We start from the raw sequence: 19684 nt of genomic DNA on the forward strand, positions 1-19684 counted from the left end.
TGTCTAAAAATAATTTATGTCAGTTATGCATTGAACATTTAGGAAGGGGGCTTGAAAAATTGATAAACTTAACTTGGCTATATACAGTACAGTTCCTTAGTATTGGTATTGGCAAGGATGCAAAGCTTATGCAGCACCGAAAAAGAAAATATTTTCATTTGTCCATTCCTTCTAATAATTTGTCCAAACCTTCCTTAAATTTATTCAAACTACGCACCTCCACAATTCTAGGGTGAAAGTATTCAAACAATTGATTACTCTTTGGCCAAATGCAAATTTCCACATATCTATTACATAGCCATTCTTTTCCAATCAAAATTTTATTTCCCCTTGTGTGTTCCACCTCAGAAAGAATAAAGATGCAGTCAGCATTTAGTTTACTTAGTTCATTTAACAGGGCCATCTTTTGGTGTTTGTATGTCCTAGATACTCTTTGAGGCCTCACTTCATTATATCAAACATTAAAATGCCCTTGAGTTAAATGTAATTGTTTTTAAATAAATTTGAAGTGTTTCTATAAATTTGGTTTTGAAGTTATTTCCATAACACTTATTCCAGTACTAACTTACTCGCAATATGAACTTTGAAGATGTTAATTTTTCTAACAATAAAAGCTGAAGAAGGAATTTATCTTAAGAAATTTGAGTTTAAAAATTGGTTTATAGATTTTTATTGCCGGAATAAATGTGTTGAATTCTATTTAAATTATATTTTTTCTGGCCCTTGTTTTTTTTGCAGGCCTTAGCTAAATACTTCATAGACCCCAGACACAGTGCCTAATGGAAAAGATACCCCTGCCTTTTAAAACTTTCTGATCTAACCAAAGGACAGAGCCTATCAGGAATACATTCAAATTTATGGGGGACCCATTTTTGGGTTGACTGTACATTCTTTTAATAACTAATAAAATAAATGAAAATTCAAGTTGCAACTATATCTATTAGTCAGGGATGTAGCTCAGCTAGTGAGTGCTTTCTTTTATGTAACATAACTACAACAGTTGCCCAATTACAATGTATTGCATTTTCTCATTGATCTGTTTAAGAGGGTTTTCCGTGTCAGTATAGTAGGTTTGCAGTTACCAACTGTTTAGAGAGGTCTGGGTTTGAATCTCATCAGAGATGACGAAATCTTAAATACTTTTTCAATTCGAACTGGTGTCAGCTGATCTCAAATAGACATACCCATAAGTTATTTTATGTTTTCCAGCCTGCAAAACATGCAAATTGGCCTGCAAACATGACTTCCACATAAAACAGACTGGTGAAACATGGCCAACAATAATATTTAAGGGAAGGGCTGAAAAAATTAACACTTCGAGGCTTCCATATAATGTATATTTAAATTACTGTACAAGGTGTCTGAAAAGTTTTGGGACTAATTGTTTTAAACAATACTACTAGCACCATACATTGGCCACTGTTGAAACTATTCACTATCAAGTTTGAACTGGCTCTGTGCCAAGTTTCATCAGTGTGCACAAAGACATTTTACCACAAAGTTGTGTTTAATTTGGTGCAGTAAAATCACAACATCATGGCTTCAAGGACTGAGCAAAGAGTGGTGATAAATTTTGTTTTAAAGCCAGAGAAAGTGCAAATGAAATAGTTGCAATGGTGAGTGCAGCTTATGAACATAAAGCACTATCGAGACCCCAACATTTTTCGCTGGAATGGGCAGTTCCGTGAAGGGTGGGAAGATGTTCAGAATGATTCATGGAGTGGTTACCCATCCCAGTCTTGTACAGACTCTACCATCAAAAACGCTTGGCAGCTGTTAATGGAAGATTGTTGCCTGTCCCTCCAAATAATAGCATACCAGCTTCACATCAGCAAGGATACCATGCATTCAACTAGTCAAAGATTTGAAAAAAAGAAAGTGTGCTCGCAATTTGTACCACATGCATTGACAGCAGAACAGAAAGAGGAATGAGCTGCTGCATGTCGAGATTTGATTGAGATGGCATACAGTGATCCAGACTTAACTGTTGATGAATCCTGATGCTTTGTGTATGAATCTGAAACAAAAAGACAATCAGCTGCATAGGTTGGAGAAAATTTGCCAAGGCCAAAGACACTGTGTTGAAAAGGTCTTGAACCAAAACAACACTGGTGATTTTATTTGATTGGCAAGGAGTTGTGCACAAAGAACTGTACCAAAAGGACAAACTGTTGAAAAGAATTTGGCATATTAGGCAGACATGGTTCAGTCAGGTTATTAGTCCTTGCTTCATGACAATAAACCTTTACACAACACACCATTGTCAAGCAGTTTCTTGCATAGAAGGCCATTACAGTGCCTCACCATGGCCCATATTTGACATCTGCTGATTATTTTCTCTTCTCCAAAGTGAAATCCCACCCAAAGGGGAACCATAAGATTCATTAGCCACATAAGATTGTTTAAATTAAAAATAATATAAAATAAAATAACAGTCACCTTCGTTCACTTTGTTTATCTATTTTTGTTTGAAGTATTCACCCAAATCCTTGAATTCAGATAACTTCCAACCTCCATAAGACTAGGTGGGAATTTATTCCAAAAGTAAATCACTGACTAAATTAAAATTTAATGACATCCATTGTACAATTAGCCTGTCTCAATTTAAATCAATATCCCCTTTTGTGTGTGTCAGTCGACAAAGTGTAAAAATTCCCTCGACATTTTAATTTACTCAAACCTTTCAAGACCTCAATTGGATCACCCCACATATGCCTGATTTCCAAACAGTTTCCCAAAGTCAAGTCTTTCTTGATAAGAATATTCCTTTGTGCCCATAACTAAACTCGTCGTTCTTCTGTGTACCTATTCAACAAGTCCACATCTTTCCTAAAATGGGGTCTCCAAGCCTCTGTGCAATATTCAAAATTAGGCTTAAAAATTGCTTTAGATAATGGAATAATCACTTCGGTTCTGGCAAAGTTTCTCTATATTGAGTGACAAAAATCAAGTGAGCTGTCTACATTGTTCAAAAAACTTCATATCAAATTGTACAATTACATTTAAGTATCTTTTCATTATCTTGAATCTACCCAGTGGCAGACCTAAAAAATGGAGCCCAGTCAGCAGAGCAAAAGAGGAGCTCCACATTCCATAAGAAATACCAAGCCCATTGTATGGGAGTGTGGAGTATAATGATAAAAGAAATAGTGAACATACAAGACTAGCAATTTATATTTCAAAGAAACATTTTTAATTTTACATTAAAAAGTAACATGTATTATAGAATAGATTTGTTAAAATTCTTATGAACTCACTGTTATAACTATTTATATACAAAGATAAACAACAGTAAAATAAGTCAGGTAATATTCACAGTGCGTTATATTTCAAGCACATTCAACTAACTTGTTGCCGAGCTAATTAATTATTTAATAATACAGGGTGTTTCAAAAGTGATGGTCAATAATTGAAAGGTGAACTGTGCAGACCACAATATGCAAAACAAGCCTAGTAAACATCATTATCAGCCATTATCAATCCACTACTGGATGAAGGCCTCTCCAGCAACTTTCCAGTTCTTTCTGTTTTGTGCAATGGCCATCCATTTACTACCCACAAACTCATGAATTTCATCTGTCAATCTCCGTCGTTGTCTTCCAGGTTTTCATCTAGCTCCTCTTGGGTGACATTCTGTTATTCTCTTAGTCTATCTGTCATGTCTTCGAGCTATGTGTCTTGCCCAAGACCATTTTAGTTCTTTAGTTTTGATAAGAATGTCCTTTACTTGAGTTTGCTGCCTAATCCATGTATTTCTCTTCTTATCTAACAGTCTGATTTCCAATATAATTCGTTCCATTCGTCGCTGTGTTGTTCTCTTCCATTCTTTTTGGTGAGTGCCCAAGTTTCACTTCCATAAGTCATGGTGGGTAGTATACAATGGTTCATTATTTTACTTTTCACACAAATTGGGATATTGCTCCTCAGTATGTGACTATATTTCCTGAATGCTATCCATCCAAAATTTATTCTTCTCTTGACTTCCCCCATTTATCATTATTACAGCTAATAACTTGTCCCAGATAAGTATATGACTCCACCTTTTCAATTACTGCTCCATCAATCATTATATCCCTTTCTGTGGCATACTTGTTCATCATTACTTTTGTTTTAGCCATATTCATTTTTAGTCCAAAATCCTAAATTCTGCATAACTGATTAAGATTTTCCTCTAATTCTTTGGGATAGTGGCTTACGACCACAATGTCATCTGCAAATCGTAAATGGGTTAGGTACTCTCCATTCACATTGACTCCTTTCTGCGACCAGTTTAATCTTCTGAAAGCTTCCTCAAGGGCAGCAGTAAACAGCTTCGGAGATATTGTGTCTCCTTGTCAAACTCCTTTCTCAATTTTAAATTTCCTACTGTCTTTGTCTAGTCTAAGAAAGGAGGTAGCGTTCTCATATATTTTTTTCAAAATCATAATATATGGGGTATCTTTGCCTTGTCTTTCCAGTGCCCGAAACATTTCCGTATACTGTACGGAGTCAAATGCCTTTTCATAATCCACAGATGCCAGGCATAATGGTGTTTTATATTCATTTGCTTTTTCCATTAGCTGTGACATTACATAAAGGTGATCCATAGTTGAGAATCCTGTCCTAAAGCCAGCTTGCTCTTTCGGTTGATTCTCATCAAGTATTCTTTCTAATCTGTTAGTAATGACCTTTGTGAACAACTTGTAGATGTGGGATGACAAGCTAATTGGTCTATAATTTCCAATTTCTGATTTATCTCCTTTCTTATGCAGCAAAACTATGGTTGCATTATTCCACTCCTTAGGCATCACACCTTTTCGAATGCATTTTATGAAAAGTCTTGCCAGTTTTTGTGCCATGTCTCTTCCTCCCAATTTTAACAACTCTACAGTAACTTCATCTTCCCCTGGGGCTTTCTGATTCTTCATTTTCTTCAACGCACGTTCTACCTCATCAGGAAGGATATCGAGTATGTTGTATGTGTTACTAATTTGCAATCCGTCTTCCCCACTGTTGGCATCATTCCCTTGCTCCTTGTATAATTCTCTATAGTAGTCTTCTGCTATTTGAATTATGCCTTCTCTGCTATTTATAAGTACACCATCGCTATTCTTCAATTTCAATATCATTTGTCTTTCTGTATTACTGCTCATGGCTGCTGATTTAAGTTCTTGGTTTTCCCTTAATGCTTGTTCTACACTTCTTGTGTTAAATCTTCTGATGTCCTCTCTGAGTCTCTTTCTAATGGCTTTGCAGCAAACATGGGTTCTTAAATGAATCGTTTTCGAGATATTGCACATTTCTAGTTGGGATCCATCACTGACAGAGTGAACTGCACAGAGCTGGGATCCACTACTGACTTGTTTGTTTAGGTTAGTTTATGCTTGTTCTCTCCCTTTCCCCTCTCTCAATGCTCTGAGACATACCAGACATACTATTACTCGTCAAAGGATAGTCAACATGGAAAGAAGTTACAGCAACGAAGAGTATGCGGACATGCACTTCATGTGTGGTAAAGCCAACAGCAGTACACTCGAGGCTGCACGTTTGTACCAAGAAACATTTTCCTGCCGAAGGCAGCCCAACAGGTGCACATTTGTCAGGGTACATCAACGCCTTAGAGAACATGGGTGCTTCGCACGTGGAGTATGAGCGGGTAGGTCAAGAAGCATAACACCTGACGCTGAGGAAAGGGTATTAGAAAGAACATTCTGTAACATGTAATATCTGTAAAATCCTGTGGTGTTGAAACCAAAAATTAAAAATCTGTTATCTTGTTTAATGAAACCACCCTTATCAAAGGATTCGCAGCTTTTTGCTAAACTTGTGCTCCCATAGTCAGTGGCAAATCTTAACAGAAAATGTGCATTATCTCGAAAACGGTTCATTTGCGGCTTGATGTTCACTGGGACTGTTTATTTTAGTTTGTACTTTTCACCTTTAAATTATTGACCATTATTTTTGAAACACCCTGTATATAAAAGTATTGTTTTCACTTCACTGCACATACTTAAACATAATATTTCCTGACCTTTTAGTAATGTACTTTATTTACAGACACTGAACAAAAAATTTGTCACTTATGGTATTTAGGTCATTTACAAAGCCCTGGAATTAAAGCATAAGGTTAACCTTTTTCTTTATTTACAGGTATACTAGCTGTGACCGAGGAAGCAAGGATTTCCACCATGAAAGATGGGGCATAAAAAAGATGTGACAAAAAGGAGTCAGATTTTGTAATGTCTGAAGGACTTCCTGCTAATGAAATTGCTGGATTTCCTGGCATTTCAAAAGGACAGTAATCATAGTTTTTAGGGAACGGTATAAAAACCAGAAATGGGGCAAAAGTTGATGACGCTATAGATCAGTTATAACCTTTAAAGTGCACAAAAGATGATTCTTTTGTACAAGTTGGCACTAATGATATTAAGAGTAGGAGACTGAAGATTTATTTAACAAGTACAGGGCAATGTTGAGAAAAAGCCACAAGTTAGGCTTAAATTTGAAAGTGTGCAATTCTGCCCAGACAGAACAGGAGGGAGTACAAGCTGAGTCTTGTCAGTCAATTCCTTCCATTTGGAAGAACTGCAAGATTCGGTGGGTAGAATTTTTCAATAACATGGGCTGTGCTTGTTTATGGGAATGACTGTTTTTACAGGAATGGGATGTACTGAAAAAGAAGGGGGTGAAAGAATGTTTGCTAATGCTATGGTGGTAGTGTTAAGTGGATCAAAAAACTGCTGGCTTGGGGAGATACACATAATAATAGGCTAACAGCAGTGACAAGCAGGAATTAAATGATCCTTGCACTTCTACTGGCTAATCATCAAATGCAGACATTTTAGGAATATCGGGGACATGGTGTCACTTAGGTATAAGGGATACAGAATTTGAATATAGGGTCTACAGTATGACAAAAAAAAAACTATCATATGAATGCCACCCAAAACCGATCTCATCTGCCCATGTGTAGTGTGTCCACAAATTGCATGTGTTCTCTGGTCAGTTTGCCTGTATTGCTGGACAAAAAAAACGCGTTTCGGGAATGGCTTTCTGTCCACCTTTAAACCTGAGATCGACTAACTCAGCCACAGAATGAAAAAGGCCCATAAAAGTTGTTCGCGTCACTAACGGGATTCGAACCCGAGCCTTGTGAACGTGGTGTCGCTTGTGAAGATATATGAAGAGAGAGAGAAAGAAAATACTTAAAAAGTATACGGAAGAGGAGTAATGAATATTATAAAGTTATAATTAAACTGAATGGCAAGTTCAAAGAACTTAAAATTAGTGATTAATTGATATGAGAGGATAACTATATTTACTTTTCACTTCCGTTAATCACAGGAAAAGAAAATTCATTTAATTTAAAAGAAAAAAAAATCTAACGCGTCTGAATTGTAATGTACTGTGTGTAACATAACTAACTTGTTATTGTTTATTTAATATACATTTGCCCTTTATTTTGCCGTTTCTAACAGTATCTTCATATCAGACATGCCAAAATGTTTCATGAACTGTTAGGATTACCACCCTCCCGTGTTTATTATTATTATTATTAAGCATGGTGCAAGGAAGCCTGAGGCTTACGCCGCACCAGCCAAAAAAAAAAAAAAAATTCCAAATCACCCTGAGAAAGAGAGTCAGAAGCAGAAGGGAATTACCAAGAAAGAGAAGAATGATGATATACAGCTCAGGCTCTTTTTTCGTCCGGTATTTTTCATTTTTTTTAAGATGGAACTCTATGAACTATGTACAAGTAAAATCAAAATTGTTTCACCATTAATTCCGTTTTCCTATGTATTAAGAGGCAGCCATTTAACCAAACATTCACCAAACTAAAAAATGCTGTTGATAGAATAAATTGGTTAATTTAATCAAATTAAACCGATTGATCTATTAATAAAAGTTGAGAGGGATTTTTCGCTGTCTGCTTATCACAAAGCATGATGCGCGATTTGTAACTTCTGCGTATAAATATTCATTTTCAATAAATATAATTGATCTGGAATAATAAAGTATTTTATAATATTATTTTCTCAATTTCCCAACCTGATGACTCCCTCTTTGTTCCTGCAGATTCACACGCTCTGTAATAGACTGGATATTTGTGTATGAGCAAAAAGATAAAACAAGAAATTGTAACATTATTATCTCTGCTTAACGAATAGAAGCCTTGTAATCAAACTATCTTTTTTCGGTGGGAATCTTACCTCCTGCATTTTACAAAATAAACAAAACTTCATTCCACGTGTAACCCTGAACACTGTGACTTCTTGTAGATCCTGTACAATTTGTGCTTTCTTTAGATTTCGGTTTTTCAAAAGTATTAAACTATCCTAGCTGATCCATCTTGAAGGCATCTGACTTCTGGCGTCATTTCTTAGTCAATCTTCAAAGTAATTGTTTGCTTTAGTGTTATATTTATATTTAAAAAGTTGTATGAAGAGTGCGTGAGCCAGCGAGTGTAGCGAGAGAGAGAGAGAAATATATATATACAGAGAGAGATATATTATATTTTTTTTACACATTTTTTTTTACATTACATTATTTTCTAAAAAAATAACCTGATAATCTTTTATTATCTAACAAAATCTCGGAATTCTTCTCCTGATTAGTTGAATATCCCCCCCCCCCCACCTCGGAGAAACAAGTATTTCAAAGTATTTTATTTTTTTTTTTTGGCGGGCTGCAGGGTTTCCCCTATTCGCCGCTGAAAGTAATCTATACATTGTGTACAATTTATAACAACTATGTACAATGATTAATGATACGTAAAAAAGACTATATACAAAGATGATACATAAATAAACTGGGCTTCGGAGTCCAGCAGACTGATCAATACATCAGGTAAGAGTAAACCAAAGAAACAGAAACAGTGTAGCATTTTACTGAACCTCAGGAGTAAGAATTCTTTTTTTCCGTTTAAACAATTTCTCTGCATAGGTGGAGAAGGCAGTATAATACAGTGTATTTAGAACAGTTAACCAATCTTGGCAGTCAAATACATTTCTGAGAAGTTTGAAAGTCCAATCTTAAATCATCGTACAGGAGACAATGAAAGACGAGGTGCTCAACAGTTTCTTGAGCACCACAACTACAGAGAGGAGTGTTACTTAATCCTAGTGAGAACAATTTAAAGTTAAGACTGCCATGACCGGTATATAAAAACGTAACGTATAAGCCAGGATTGAACCAGTCCATTTTCTTGTCGTAATCAACAACCTCGGGAAAAAACTTAAAGGTCTCCCTACCCAAGGTAGAGGTAGATCAGGTATTTTTCCATGCTCTACAACATTCATTTCTCATTCTTTTAATGTCTACGTTTTCTTGAAAGTCAGTATTATATGTTATACCATTTACAACTGCAGGAACGTTTTTTCAACGAACGAGTTGCCGATTCTGTATCCCCAAGCCACTGGGAATACAGAATACATTTATACCATTTATATTGGCATAAATATATAAGAGTAGTATAATGGCGCTTCCGTAGCCAGCAGCAGTAGTGCATAGCACACGCTTCTTGATTAGACCGGGAATTCGAGCCCGTACCCACCAAATACGGAGGATGCGGCAGGTCAGGGAATGACCACCGCATATTCCCAGCCCGGATAAAGGGTGAGGGTTGGCGTCAAGAAGGGCATCCGGCCGTAAAAATTGCTTGCCAAAACAATAAAAAAAAAAAAAAAAAAAAAAAAACCGCTGACCCCATATATAATGGGAAAAGGCGAGGATAAAAAAAATACAAGAGTAGTATAATTTAATGGATGATTTCTTTACACCAAAAGTACTCCTGGTAATGTTAATAATTTTATAGGTCATAGCTTTTATTTTCTGAAGCACATATTTTGCATGGCAATTAAAATTAAGACCGTAATCAAAATAAATTACTAAGTATTTATGCTGCCGAGTACTCCTAAACATTTCTCCATTCAACTTAATAACAGGTGGTCTATTCACATCAAGAGAGCCCTTTAACAACATTTCTTTTGTTTTATTAGTCGAGATTTGAAGTTTATGTGTTTGAAACCAGATATTCAAGTCATCTAGAACTTTATTTGCTCTGCACTCTAGCTCCCGGCGGGAATTACTAAAAATCGGGATAGCAAGGTCATCTGCGTAAGCTACCTGAAGGATGTCTACATCAACCGAGAACCACTCATCAAGGACCATGTTCCAGCACACAGGGCCAAGAACAAAGCTCTGAGGGCAGCCCCTAGAAACAGATCTGGAGACAGAGCAGAATCCTGAGGAAACTGATGCTGCGAGGATCAAAGTAATTCGAACGCAGGCGGTGAATAGGAACAGAGACCCCAGCCTCTCTGGACCTCGCCAGGGCACTCGGCCACCAAACAGTGTCGAATGCCCCTTTTAAACCAACAAAGAGACCGAGGACATATTTAGAATTGGAATTTTGAACAGAACTCAAAACCTGACAAATAGCATCAGCAGACCTTCCACATGTAAAGCCAAATTGAAGTGGGGAACTTGGATTTCTGTCTAAATAGTAATTTAGAAGACGAGAAACAATTAATTTTTCCAAGACTTTGCCAAGGATGTACAGTAGTGCAATGGGCCTGTAAGAGGCCGTATTATTGGAGGGTTTGTCAAAGGACTTAAGCAGAAGTTTAAGTCTAGCCTGTTTCCAAGCCAGCGGGAATAATCCCGAAGACAGACAAGCATTCAAAAGATTTAATATAATTAATGGGCAATTTTTCCAATATCTTTTAAGTACAGAAACCTCAAGGAGATCCTGTCCAGGACATTTACAATCCCTTAAGGTTGAGATAGCAGATTCCAGCTCAGTATCCATAAAAGGGGCTTCGGGACCCTTGGAATGATAAATGATCTAATCTCATTGTAGTTTGGATAGTGTTTTCACAGGAGGCAGTGTCCTCATGGAGCAAGCCGTCCAGGATGGCATTAATTGACAAACTATAGTCCAGGGTTTCATTACCATTTACAATAATAGAAGAAAGAATATCGCCGGGATGAACCTTGTTAGTAACAAGTTTGTAAGGTAATCCCCACGGATCTTCATTTATGTTATTTATGTTATGCTGAACAAACCTTGCCCAGGCAAGTTTCTTCTCCTGGAAAATGGTATTGAAATAACTCCTATTGGATTTATACAACTCACCAAGTCTTTCAATCTCATCTCTGGGTCTGTTAGCTCTCTGAAAATTACGACGAGCATTTTGTAAGTTTCTTCTGAGAATTGTGAGATTTGGGGTACACCATGAAACTCCATTCATTTTTCTTTTTTAGAGTGGACTCGCAGACAGTGATTAGAATCTCTTGAACCCTAGAAACCTGCATATCAGCAAGAAGCGAGCCAAGCTGGACGATTATTTCTTCTGAAATAAGCTCACGAACCTTTACATCAGAGATATTCCAATCAATGTGTTTTGTGTTAAACCGCGGGAAGTCCAAACAATGAGTCAAAAATATCTGTATCCGTAGTAAAAGACACTGAAAAATTATTCTGCCCGGGGAGCGTAAATACCTTGGTCCGGCACTGACTGCACTCCACATCGTTCCAGGTCGGTAACAAAACGAGAGGATTATATTGTCAGCTCTTTAAATTTCAAGGGTGTTGCTGAACATTATCATCAGAATTTTACTCAAAATATTTTTTAATATTAATAATTTTTATTTGCCGCCTAGAGATTTTTATTTGCTGCTGTCATAACTTAAAACTTAAATAGCTTTTTGTTTCTTTCAGAAAAATTTCTTATTCCAGTATGAAAAGTTTACGGATTTTCCATTTCATGGCGTCTTTATTATTAATGCTTATTCTGTTTGCCGAGGTAAGTTTTTACTTAAGTTCTGATTAACGCTATGTGAGACCGGCGATTAATATTCGAAGGTTATAAAATCTTAAAAATGAACTCTACTTTCAGTATGAACACAGAGACAGTTGCGGTGTGCCCTTTGCACTCGTCTAGAACCGACCCTATCCCTAATATTACTAATAGAAGTGGGACAGGGAAATATATATAATTTTGGTGGTACAAAAACTCAACAGTCATCTATACAAAAATCTATATACAGTTTAGCTCTCTTTACTGATTACATTTTTTTTTTTTTTTTTTTTTTCTGGCATTCATTCCAGCCAAGTCAATTTTCGATACATTTAATTATTTTTGTCACTGTAAATTTGACTTGGAAATTTGATGACTTCTACTGAAACTAAAAAGCTAAAAACAAATTTCTTAAGAAAGACTTCTTAAGACACCTTAAGCATTAGCAGAGGCACATGATGCAAGAAAGCAAGCTTATACAGCATCAGCCAAAAAAAAAAAAAAAACGTTCCCATTTTACTGATCCGTTCATTCCAAATGTTTGTCTAGTTCTGCCTTGAATTTATTTAAGCTATAAGCTTAAAGCACCTTGACACATTTTCAAGAGATAGTCTATTTTTGGAATTTCTACAAGATCTAAGAAGTCATAATAAGTTTACTTTTCTGAATAGTCGATGGGGCAACTAACTCTTCGGTGTTGTTGCTTATCACTTGTTGCTAATGGAAATTAGCAACAAGTGATAAGCTAATGGAAATTAGCAACAAGTGATAAGCTAATGGAAATTAGCAATTTCCATTAGAAATTACCAATTAGCTAATGGAAATTAGCAACACCGAAGAGTCTCATCATAATCCAAGTTTCTTACGACGACCGACTAACTGGTTAAAATAAATTTATTAAAACAAAAAATGATATATACATAAAATAAAACAGAGATAAAATAAGATAAAGGCGTTAAAATAAAATAAGATAAAGGCGTTAAAATACAATAAGATAAAAGCGTTAAAATACACAGAAGTTTTCGAGACGAAGTGCCTCTTCATCAGCTATTTGGTGAATGGTGTACTTCAGTATATACTGATGGTTACAATAGCAAAAGTCAGCTGGGCATGATCGTGTATCAGGAGTCTTCGTGATACATGATCATGCCCAAGAGTCTGTTGCCCATTGACGAAATTGAAAAATAAAAGTAGCTCAACTAAAAAGTAGTCGAACCAATGGAAGTGGTACAAGAAGTGCACTTTTGAGCGTCTTCGCCAATAAACTAAACTGCGTTGTAGATTACAATTTTCTACCTTGCAGATACATAAATTCTAATTTGTTTGTGATCTTTAGAGAACATTTTTACCAATTTACACCTTATCTTGCATTCCCCACCCTGAGGTCGAAATTGAAGATTTTACGAAAAGGAATGTTCGTTAATAAAAATCTGATTTTTAATATTCAAGTAATCGTATTTACATAACACTAACGTTGCGTGTAACGAACCGAAACAGCGTTCCCATTCCGAACTCTGTCCCTAATTCATCTGGAATTTCACTGATTAGCGTCGTCCATTTTCTTCAGTAGAAATGCAGTGAACTGATCTGATCCACACTGCCGAATTATCGCACAGGCATTTGAGGCGTACGCCTCGTTCCACACATGCCCAGGGCCCCCCAAAATTATTATTATTTCATTTTAAAGCTTTAACTCACACGAAAGTTTTATTTATACGAAAATCGAAAACGACACGGTGATCAGTGTTAGAGCTGTGCACACATACCGCATATAGCTCGCCGGCGAATGGTGAATTGCACGCAGCGTTTGTGGACAGGTCGGCACAGGCTCAGATTAGATACTTTTGTTTACTTATAACTTTGTTCTATTTTGCTTATTATAGAAATAAAAAGTTTAAATAAAAATTCGTGCCTAGTGTAAAGTGTGTTTAGGGTCAAATGGCACCAGGGGTTTAACCCATCACCGCGTAGTTTTCATTGTGATTGATACAGTTCGCTGTAAAGGCCAGAGATTTAAAAGTTTATGGATCTTGATACGTGTAATGTCGTGTACCGTTGTTCTTCTGCCGTTTAGCCGCCAGACTACCGCTGAGGCCAGACGTTGCCTACACTTCATCCAGTGGAAGCAGTCCAGGTACCCAGTAGTTTGAATTTTACTCTGGCAGGTCCTGCCACTTAGTTTCCTGGGATTTCGGTGGCTAGGACCAAAAAAAAACACACACACACACACACTTTGTTGATCGATTGCATGGGGAGGTGCGTCTCTTGAATTTGAAAGGCCGAAAGAGTGGGCGAAATGCCCCACACATCTAAATTTAGATTTAGATGAACTGGGGGAGACTGAAGACTGGGGGAGAGAGAGAGAGAGAGAGAGAGAGAGAGAGAGAGAGAGAGAGAGAGAGAGAGAGACAGGGAAGGCAACCCCAGTTTGGTGTCAGTGGGGCATGCCCATGCCCCACTGGGAGGAAACTTGGGGGTGGCGAGAAGACAGGGGAAGAGGGAATGGTGAACCAGGCAAGATCGCCAATCAGGCTTGTGCAGAAAATTCTGCTGTCACTTTGTCATGTGGAGTCAATCTTGGGACAGTGTCCCGACCGTAGATTCTAGAAGTCCAGTTTGTAGATTCTAGAAGTCCAGTTTGGTCGAAAGTAATTCATGGGATAAGTTCCGTCCGTGGAATGTTCTTGTTTTGCTCTCTCTGTAGTCGGATGGCCTCCTACATGGTTTCCGTTCAGAGGTCCTGAGTTGCAGATGATGCATTACGTTTTCTGAGAGTCTGTTTGTGTGATGGTCAGAGATGTAATTATAGGCTTAAATCCCACATAATAAAAATATATTGGTGCTAAACAAAGGTAAGAAAAATACTTCCTTAAATTATTATTATTAGCCATATGGTGCAAGGAAGCCTGAGGCTTCTGCTGCACCAGCCAAAAAAAAAAAAAAAAATCTGAATTACACAGAGAGAGAGAGAGAGAGTGTCATAAGTAGAAAGGAATCACCAAGAAAGGGAAGAATGATGATGATATCCAGCTCAGTACCCTGGATGTGGAAAGCCCAAACACAGTAAGCAGGTCACAGCGGCGGCAAACTCTGGGGGAGCCGAAATACAAAATTTTTATTATAATAATATTTAATAAAAGTAACTCAATCGCGCCAAAAACCCTAGAGCCGCGTCTGTTTAAATACTTATACGATCTTGGTTAGCGCAATTTTTGAGCAGAAGCGTAGGTTTCTGCTCAAAAATTGTCCATAGATCCATCTCCAATTTTGGAGATGGTTCTATGGTATTAGTTATGATACCGGCAGTTAAACTTATAAAAAATGGTTGCCTCACATAAAACATTATTAACAGCAGAGATTAGTGTACGTCATGCTAAAAAATTATTTTGGCAAAAGGTAGCTAATCATTTTGGTAGAGCACTTTTTTTTTTTTTTTATGAATCTCTTGTTTAAAGCAAGGCAATATTTTAATACAAAATCCTTTAAATATGCACAATAAACAATGATTAAAATATTAAATTAAATGTATACAGTATAAGGATACCTAAATTTAATTTATATTTGGTTATTACGGATTTTATTTGATATTCCAGAGTAATTATAGCCAAAAGTGTTCAAGAAATCAAGACTGTAAGGAGTGGGAATGTTGTGCCTCTGAAACAACCTTCATGTTTCCTCTACGTACAGATGTCACTTGTAAGTCAGCCAGAGTTTAACCAATTATTATTTATTTATTATTATTATTTATTTTTATTATTTTTTTTTGTTCAGTTTTATTTTTTCATATTTCGATCTTCATTTCTATTGTGCACCTTCAATGATAGGCCGACACCACATCTTGTTGGGAAAAAAAATTGAATTGATTTGAAAAAACTTGATTAAGATAGTCAAATCCAAATAAATAATAATGTTGCATTGGAAGATACATACAAACAATGACCTTGGGGAAAATATGGCTCGGGCTCGAGTTCTCTGTGGCAGTATAGTGGCTTCGCTACTTATTACTTCCTCTGAATTCGAATCTCATCGGAGACTGGAATTCTTAAACATCTCTTCAACCGTAGCTGTAGTTCGACGATATCAGTCGGAGAGATAGTACGATTCCTCCTCCTCCGTAACTGATTCTAGATTTTTCAGCTCAGACTGCATGAAAATGGCGCGTGAAGGTATATACTGAGTGGACACTTTATTAAGTACACCTATATTTTCCATGAATTCGAGTGCTCCTTCAGTAACAGCATCACATTTTCATTTCTCCTCATGCAATATGAAGCAGCTGAACAGATACGTATACATATAATGTATGTGAGCAATCCAATACGAGAATTGGCAAGAAATGAGATGCGATAAATTTTATTTAATTAAATAGTAAAATTCCTTATGCTAGATAACAGTTCTGTCACTTAGCCATCGCATCTTGAACAGTTAACATTATATAATGAGATTCGGAGGATGCTCGATATATATATTTATTACAAGAAGAGCACTACAGATATATTCAGGCATTGGCTGGAGGGTGCGAGGGGGATGACAACTCAACCTGTACCCATGATGGTCACGAAACGCAGAGCAGAACAGAACTTCTATTCTGAATGGAAAATTAACTGCAGCTACACACTGGCCTATGATTAATATCTAAAACCCCGTCCGTTGATAGTCGGTTATGTCCTACCCAAGCACCAAGTGGCAGACAAGCCTTCAAGTGAGTGCCTTCAAGGACACAGTAGCGTGATTGCAAATGCAAAATGCCGCGATCGACGAAGTTAAATGATTTCCAGCGCGGATGATAATAGGGTACCACCAGGGAATACCTTAGCCCTCGACAAACTAGGCATGTGCCAGGGCCAGTACTTTGAGGGGGCCCGTAAATTAGCATTAACATTAGTAGAAGCATACGATGCAAGAAAGCAAGCTTATGCAGCATCAGCCAAAAAAACCCTCCCATTTCACCCCTCCATTCGTTCCAAGTGCCTGTCCAGCTCAGCCTTAAATTTATTTAAGGCTGAGCTGGACAGGCACATAAACTTCCACAACAAAAGATGGTTCCACCAATCAACTACCCGCTGGCTAAAGGCAATTTCCGCATATCTATTGTACAACTGTCTTTCCTCAATTTGAATCTATACCCCCTCAGGTTCTTAATCTGAGCAAGAGGAAGAATCCCATCAGCATTCAGCTTCCTAATCCCATTCAAGGCCTTATGCACCTCAATCAGATCACCTCGCAGGTGATCATGGCAATGGACTGTTCACCTCGCAGGTGATCAGCCAAAATCGTAACTCGTGACATTGTAGGAGCTACAATGGGGACTTGGAGTGTTGCCAATTACATTGTTGACATTCCAGTAACTAGTGTCAAGCGATATGATAAAAGTATTATGTTTCGGTCTTATTTCTGACTTCCTCGCGGACCCTCGAACTTCTTCCGCGACACCCAACGGAGTCGATACCCACGGATTGGGAACCTCTCTTTTACATAGATGGTATATTTTCGTTTTTGTCATTTTCTGTAGTGAATTTTTATATTTTATTTTTGTCTTAATTTTGATTTTGTTTCTTAGAGTATTAGTTTTTTCAAATCGTTGGGAATACAGGAACTTCCCGACTTACGTAAGAGTTGCGTTCCACAGAACCCTACGTAAATCAGAATTCCCCCTATGCTTGTGCAGCACTCTCAACTGTGCTCGCTGAATTGATTGAATCAAAAAAAGATATGTTCTACGAACATGTAAATAGCATTATTTATTGTATTCAATTTTTTATCTCATTCACAGGAAAAATTACAAAAGCGTGCAATTTAAAAAAATTTCAAAATTATAAAATTACAAAAAAAAAGAGAGAGCAGATAGGACGTCAGTAAGTTTTATCTCTCGAGCATCGTTGCCAGAATCGAAGTCTTCAGCTGATATGTACGCCGCTGCGGAGGTTTACAAGGGGTCGACCGCTTAAACTTACGAAAGAACATATTAATGGATGACTGGACGGTGGCTTTTTTTTTTTTTCATCGTAGATTTATTTGTAGCAAGCAAGCATATCATTCACCCCTCTGTTAACTTTTAAGAATCGTTCGCTGTCAGGATCCATCTTCTCAAACCTCACCATTGCCGATGCAATTTCAAGAAATGCCATCACCATCTCTCTAGTGATGAAGCGTCTCGGCTCCTCATTTGGTTCATCTTGAGCCTCGTCAGCATTTTCTTCTTTCACTATCGCTGCCTGCAAGTCAATAAGTTCTTCGTTACTTAATTCCTTCTCTTCTACATCTATTAACTCCTCCCCGTCTTTGGCATCAACCTCCAACTGAAGTAGCAATGCAACCTTTACAATCTTATCTGTAACCTCTTCATATGATTCGTCTTTTTCAAATCCTTCGAAGTCTTTTACGTGCCGTGGGCATATTTTCTTCCATGCGCCATTTAAACAACTTTTAGTAATTTCCACCCAGGCCTTATTAAGAGAGAGAGAAAATCTTTATTGCAACTAAATCAATACAATGTACATAGATGTAAGTGAATTTGCAACTGACCCGCCACTGCCACAGGCCAGGAGCTCACATCAGAATAGATAATTAGTTATGCGCACACTGTAAAATTAAAAATGTAAACATGTTATTACACTTCCTCACATTACGCATTATTAACTATAATTACAAGCGCCGACCAGGCTGGCCAGGTGGGTACAGTGCCTGCCAGACAACCCAAAGGTCGCGGGTTCGAATCCCGCCTCGGGGCTGGATCACAGTAGAAAGTCCAAAAACTTTGGGAGGTGCATTATGGCCACAGAAGCCGATGCGCCAACAACTAAAAAAAGTAATAATAATTACAAGCTACATCATACAGATCTACATATTTCTTCTTCTTCTTCTTCGGTCCTTAGCTGGCAGCTGGGGGAGGCGGTTGGCCACGCAACCAGTATGCTGCTGTAGGTGCCGCAGGGTTTCGGACTTGCTCTGTGATGTTCTTCCATACCTTACGATCCATGGCGTCAGTCCTAGCCTGGTTAAGGTCGAGACGTCGGCTCTTCAAGTCATTTTCCACTTGCTTGGCCCACGTTTTCCTAGGCGCGGTCCGTTGGATGCTCCATTGGGTGGGTCGTTGTCTCCAAAGGAGTGTGGATGGTATTCTATTCGTGCCCATTCTACATACGTGGCCAAACCATCTAAGCCTTCGCTTCTGGATTTGGTCGGCAATGTTTGGTTGCTGTTGGCATCTGGCACGGATGGTATCATTAGTGATGCGGTCGCGAAGAGAGATGCCCAAGATCTGCCGCAGGCATCGCATTTGGAATACCTCAAGTTTGTTCAAATCTAACTTGAGACAAATCCATGTTTCCGATCCGTAAAGAAGAATGGGCAGGATCAAAGTCCGGAAGAGTCGGATTTTAGTCTTTGTGGAAATGTTGGTCCTCTTCCACAGACACCATTTGAGCGAGGCGAACGCAGTGGCCGCCTGTCCAATTCTGCTGTGGATTTCCATGGTGGATGCAACTTTCTTCTCCTGGACCAGCGACCCAAGGTATTTAAAGTCCTGCACTTGCTCGATCTGGACGCCTTCGAGATAGATGGTGGCTTGCGACCCATCTGTTGTCAGGGCCTTTGTCTTATCAGCATTGATCTTCAAACCGTATGGCCGGGCAATGCGGGCAATGTCGTAGAGGATGTCCGTGGCTTCAGCGTCGTTACCGGCAAGGATAGCACTATCATCAGCAAACATCAGGTCAGTCACATAGTGATCCTTGTCATATTGTATGCCCTGTCTGTTTCTGAATGCTTGCCTCATAATGGCGTCGACCACGATGTTGAAAAGCAACGGGGAGGCTACATCCCCTTGGTGGACTCCAGTTTGGATGGTAAATTCCTCAGATAAATCGTTCTGGATGCGCACCTGGCTGGTTAAACCGTTGTAT

Source organism: Mastigoproctus giganteus, chromosome 8 (assembly GCF_048544385.1).
Source record: "Mastigoproctus giganteus isolate SK-2022 chromosome 8, ASM4854438v1, whole genome shotgun sequence".
Taxonomy (NCBI): Eukaryota; Metazoa; Arthropoda; class Arachnida; order Uropygi; family Thelyphonidae; genus Mastigoproctus; species Mastigoproctus giganteus.